This window comes from Protomyctophum bolini (genome assembly GCF_963924005.1).
Source record: "Protomyctophum bolini genome assembly, chromosome: 24".
NCBI lineage: Eukaryota > Metazoa > Chordata > Actinopteri > Myctophiformes > Myctophidae > Protomyctophum > Protomyctophum bolini.
In genome coordinates this window covers 4,115,221-4,122,001 of record NC_137885.1, presented here as the reverse complement: position 1 = coordinate 4,122,001, position 6,781 = coordinate 4,115,221, and positions in this window count along the sequence as shown.

Below are 6,781 nucleotides of genomic sequence, written 5' to 3'. Positions count from 1 at the left end.
TTCATTCATTCATTCACACTTGGAAAAATAGTATAGGCTATGTATTGATTGGCTTTGGGCCAAGCAGTGTTGTTTTCGTCGACTAAAACTAAGACGAAAAATGTTCGTCGACTACCTATTTTCACTGACAAAAACAAATGGAAACTAAATGAAAACTAAGCTACGATGACTAAAACTAAGACTAAATATACTGACAATTTCGTAGACAAATAAAAACTAGACTAAAATGTTAGGAATGGACTAGTGGACAAGAGATCCAGTATAAGTCATTTTACACTACACTGCATGCTGAAAATAGCAGATCTACAAGCTCACAACGCGTCGCAAGAGCTTGTAGATCGGCTATTTTCAAGTGTAAAAACACTCGTTAAGACGCCATCAAGACCCGCCAAAATACATTTTAGTCGACTGAATCAACTATAGATTTAGTCGACTAAAATCTTATGACATTTAGTCGACTAAAACTAGACTAACACTAAGACATTCCAGGTGACTAAAATGTGACTAAAACTAAATGAAGTTTCAGTCCAAAGACTATGACTAGACTAAAATAGAAATTTGCTGCCAAAAACAACACTGGGGCCAAGCCCCAGAGGACCTATAGGCTTGTTTCCATTGTGGCCCTCTGTATAATATCGGAATTGGTCAGATTTGGTATCGGCAGATATGACCCTGCAAATAATGGGAGATCGGATATCGGTCATTATAATTCCATAACTGTGCACCCCTAAATAGTATTGTAACATAATAGTAGTAGTAGTAGTATTGTATCATAGTAGTACAGTAGTAGTATTCAGGGCTCTCATATTCATTACATGTCTACATGTTTTCCTGCAGTGTCTGCTCATCCGTGTCAGACCAACAATGGAGGATGCAGTAACCTGTGTCTGCTCTCACCTGGAGGAGGCTACAAGTGTTCCTGTCCCACCTACTTCTACTTGGCAGCGGACAACAAGCAGTGCATGTCCAGCTGCACTGCCAGCCAGGTGATTCACCTCCAGTTCACTTGTGTTAAACGCGTTTATGTCTTTATAGGTCTCGTGTCTGCTGTCGATAGTCATTCTAAAGATTGAAGTGTCGTCTCTCCCGTCAGTTTGCTTGTAAGAACTACAAGTGCATTCCGTTGTGGTGGAAGTGTGACACGGCAGATGACTGTGGGGACGGCTCAGACGAACCTGCAGACTGCTGTGAGTAGAGACTCAGAGACTGAAACACATCTTACTACATGTGTTTACACTGATTACACTTAATACTTTGTACTCCAATGTCCTTTAACTGTTTCTGACGCCTGCATTAAATTATAACTACAAATGTCTTATAATTCAGTTCAGTTTCTTAAAATCCTGTTTATGCATGTCAGTGGTGCTCAAACCTTTTCATGTCAAGGACCCCAGAATAATATGCATTTGGCCGTGGACCCCCATCTGAAAATATGTTGTTCCAAATATTTGAATAAAAATGTTCACTTTAAAAGAATATATAGTCAAAGATTTGCACCACATTTTCACGATTTTTCAAAAATAGCAGATCTACAAGCTCATAGCGCGGCACTCGCTGTCGTGCTATGAGTCCTTTTTGAGTACAATCTATTGGTAAAAATGAAATAGAGGTCCATTTAAAAACAACCAACATCCAACAGACCATACAAACAATGTAAAAAAAACAAAAAACAAATTAATGAAATAGCCTACTAATGTAAACAATTAAAAACAAATGGCTTCTAAATCCTAAAAGTTTTCTGTAAAACCTGTGTTTCTATGTCAGTGGTGCTCACCATTTTTCAGGTCAAGGACCCCTAGAATTATCTGTATTTCGCCATGTACCCCCATCTTTCCAGGGACCCCCCAGAAGCAAAGATTTGAGTTAAAAACGTTCACTCTGAACGAATATATATTCAAAGATTTGCGCCACATTTTCACGATTTTTCAAAATTAGCAGATTTACAAGCTCGTAGCCCAGCATTCGGTGCCGCGCTATGAGCTTGTAGATATGCTATTTTTCAATAGCTAAAGTATAACATAATGCTTGAAATACCAAAAGGGGTTCCCGTCCTGAATGGGTTTAAGGCCACATTTCGGTCAAGTCCATGCACAGTGCACACACACATTTAGAACTGATGGCTTTCCCTGTTGGGCAATTACAAAATAACTTTACACACAGTGTTATGAAATGTCTTGTGAGTTGTACTGTTTGGACTAAACAATTCATTATAGTCAGTGCATTTGTAGAAAAAAGCAGAGATCCGGGAACACTTAATAGTTAAAAAATGTTTATTAAACCGACATGCTTCGACCGAGTTTAGTGATGATTGGTCCAACAACAGTGGTGACCTAGCACAGCAGCTGGCCTCATGCCATCACGGTTTATCTGGTAAGACATCAGTTTATGTAGGATACTTCTGTCTGAAAGCCAGGTGATAATAAATGTCCTTTAACGACACACAGCAGAGATTTTTCTTACTCACTGTAGCCTATACTGTTTGATGGTGGCCGTTTGAAGTTTTGAACTATAGGCTATACATGCTATGAAGTAATACTATACCGTAATGTAAAGTTCCTGCCGCACTTCATATTTGAGGATTGTTCACGGTAGTGAAACAAAATGTGTCGTCCGTCCACTATGCCATTTGAAACTTACTTAAAATAGCTATATTCCAGGAACAGTCACAAAGCAGATATCCACCAATTTATATACACATAGTTTGGGGAGTGGGACAACGTCGCTGCATTGAAACACATGTATTTTAGTGGTGGGCCGTCAGGGCCAGCAAGGCCTTCTCTGCTGGCCGTGCACTTTCCTGATGCAGATTTCCTTAGCCAATCAGATTTCAAGTTTTCCCTGCTGCAGGGCGTCTTCTTTCAAGTCCCAGGGCCAGCTAGCTGGCCTTTGGTGACGTTAACGTCTTGCGTGGATCCCATCGCTGGGGGAAAATATTGTCCAATGAGGAAAGAGAACTGGGTGTTTGAAACTTTCTGCGCGAGTTCCCATCTGATTCTGATACTCATTCTGAGGTGGGCATTGACTGTGTGGGTAGTTGTCATGATCCAAGGAATCCAGGGAATGTCAGTGATTGTACGACCTTTGATTCAAGAGTTACGGGTCGAAATGTAACGCCCGACCTGGTGGAGACAATGTAGTAATAGAGACAATCCACGTTATCTGTTGTGAAGCTAATTGATTGTGTTATTTGTTTCCCTTCAGCTCTCCAGGATGAACAAACACACAACACAGTAACAACAACAACAGGTAAACAAAGATTACAAATCATCATAGATTATACAGTAGATAGACCAAGAGCTTCTTTTAATTAAATCTCTCTCTCTCTCTCTCTCTCTCTCTCTCTCTCTCTCTCTCTCTCTCTCTCTCTCTCTCTCCCTCTCTCTCTCCCTCTCTCTCTCTCTCTCTCTCTCTCTCTCTCTCTCTCTCTCTCTCTCTCTCTCTCTCTCTCTCTCTCTCCAGAGTCTGTGAGGTTGGTGAATGGGACCAGTGTGTGTTCAGGTAGAGTGGAGGTGCAGTCTAACCAGTCGTGGGTCTCAGTGTGTGAAGATGACTTTGACCAGAAGGACGCAAAGGTGCTCTGTAGGGAGCTTGACTGCGGGGCTCCTTCAGTCCTCCAGGCGGCGCTCTATGGAGAAGTCAACGCTTCAATGTGGACCAAAGAGTTCCAGTGTGATGGCAGTGAGTCTGTTCTCCTGGACTGTAGAACCTCAGACTCGACTAGAAACACCACCTGCTCACCTGGCAAGACTGTTGGACTCACCTGCTCAGGTAAATTTATATATATATATATATATATATATATATATATATATACATATATATATATATATATATATATATATATATATATATATATATATATATATATATATATATATACACACACAGTATATATATATATATATATATATATATATATATATATATATATATGTATACAGTATATATATTCAGCTTTAATATTCTCCCCTCATCCCTTCTCGTAATCAGACTATAATGGAAAAAGGACCATGCATGAAATAAACGTTATTTAAGTTCATAAATTGCCACAATGACCACTTCATAATTTGCTGTTAAAAAGAAAATGGTTGCAACTGTCATCACTGTTCATTACGCTAGGTATGGAGGGCTCTGCAAATAACACACAGCCCACAGGCCCACAGCCTATGCACAGACAGATGAGAAACAAGGGTTTATGCACAGATGAGAGAGAGGGAGAGTTTTCCACGTTCATAAATAAATCGTTTAAAGCGTTCCTCATGCAGTTATATTGGCCTTTTTGTGACTGTTATTATGGTTAAATCAATTTATTTCATGTCATGACATATTGGGCTTGACAAAACAAGATACATATTTTACTATAATATAACACAAACGAGATACATGAGAAATAAATCACACCCGTGTGAACTGAGTGGTGCAACTCCCATCTCATTAGCAGGCAACTGCAGCACTCTCTCTCTGTTTCTGGCACAACAGCGCCCCTACTGGTACTCATTCTCGTGCTCATTAATGTCATTGCTGGTTGTAGGAGTGGTTGCACCACTCAAAAAGTATCAACTTAAATATATTGAAGATATTCAAAAAGACACTGAACTCTCTGAGATAACGACACCTTTAGTTTTTGATGAAATAAAACGTTGTACTACTTACTCCCTTGTCTCTGTACAGAGCCTGTCAGGCTGGTGGGAGGAAGCAGTAAGTGTACTGGTAGACTTGATACGCAACACCAGGGAGACTGGAAACCTGTGGATGGTCGGTCTGACTGGAACCTGCAGTCATCCTCTGTAGTGTGTAGGCAGATGGAGTGTGGCTCTGCTGTTTCAACACGATGGAGTTATGCTTCAACACAACCGGTATGGAAGATGACAGTGTCCTGTGATGGATCTGAATCTTCACTGAGGGAGTGTGGAACAAAGACGTCTGATACTTCCCGTACGATCCTGGAGGTATTCTGTTCAGGTAACACTAACAATCACTTCAGCAATGACTGTAATCTGTACAGTTAATTTAATTGGTCTGTCTGTCTGTCTGTCTGTCTGTCTGTCTGTCTGTCTGTCTGTCTTTGTTGAAACTCATGTCCGTGTCTGTTATGCACAGTGGGGGACAGTAGCAAAGTATGTTTACTTGTATTGAGTACTATTACTTAAGTACTTCTATTTTTGTATACTTTTACTCCACTACATTTCAAAGACATCTCTAGGAAGACATCTCTAGGAAGTTTAACCACTTAAATGCACTTTCAAATACAGTGAAAATAGCAGATCTTTTGTTCAAAACATTTTCCGATGTGACACATTGTGAGCTTGTAGATCTGCTACCTTCACTATCCTATCCTACTATAATAACTTAGGAAACCGGTCAGTCAGGCAGTCACTCCTGTCTGTTCACACTCACAGTGAACGCCACAACACACACACACATGCTGCAAACTTAGGGGGGCTTTAATTTACGGCCCGAGTCCAACATATGTTTTATGAGTGGGAGGGCGCTTTGGGATATCATCCTCATAGCACTAGCACGTAACTTAACACAGCACGCCGGTCAGTTGACTTAACTCACAAAAACATATTTATCATCCTGTTTAACCTTCAAATAAAAATTATCTGACAATGTAAACAACGACACGTTCGTACTGCATGTATGCACGTTCTGGCGCGTGGCTATATGGAAAGCTCACTCCTCCGTTCTTCACTTGACGTGTAGATTTATGAACGAACTTGACCACTGAATGTATTGCTATTGTTGACGGCTGCTGTCTTGTGTTAAAAGCATTTTAACACAGTTTTAAATTGAGTGACTGGCTGTAGGCTATTTATGTAATCACGGGTAAGAGGGCTTACAACGGGTCCCTAATTTGACGGGTGGGGCGTGTCTGGTTTGTATTCTGATATAATCGCTGGTGACTGCATGGCCGGTCTATGGACCGTGCAGGGCACGGGTTGTCAAAATTGGAGCCCATTCACTGGGGGTCTGCGACAACCTGCCCCACAAAAGTGATATTTATTTCATCTTAGACTGTGCCCATCAAAAGCTGATTTCCCACTGCATGGCTACTGCTTTGCCTAGCTGATAACAGATCAATAGCCTCCTGTAACAATGGCATACTTCGTTCACGCCTTCATTCTCATTAATGTTCTTGATTAAAATGATCTCTCTCTCTCTCTCTCTCTCTCTCTCTCTCTCTCTCTCTCTCTCTCTCTCTCTCTCCAGAGTCTGTGAGGTTGGTGAATGGGACCAGTGTGTGTTCAGGCAGAGTGGAGGTGCAGTCTAACCAGTCGTGGGTCTCAGTGTGTGAAGATGACTTTGACCAGCAGGATGCAGAGGTGGTCTGTAGGGAGCTTGACTGTGGGCCTCCTTCAGTCCTCCAGGGGGCGCTCTATGGAGAAGTGAACGCTTCAGTGTGGACCACAGAGTTCCTGTGTCAAGGCAACGAGTCTGTTCTCCTGGACTGTAGAAGGTCAGACTCAACTAGAAACACCACCTGCTCACCTGACAAGACTGTTGGACTCACCTGTTCAGGTAATAATAAAAATCACACCCGTATGTAAGTGAGGGGCGCTCTTATCATCATACATAATCACATTCCGGCCAATTACAATTTGCGTCCTCACATTTGTCCTCAATGTTTGTGTTTACACACTTTTGTCCTCAATGTTTGGGTTTACACACTTTTGTATCCAATGTTTGTGTAAACACTGAAAGCTGGACATAGCTGGACAAAAATAGGACAGCTTTACAAACCAAAATCTTATTTGAAAAATCACACCCATGTGAAGTG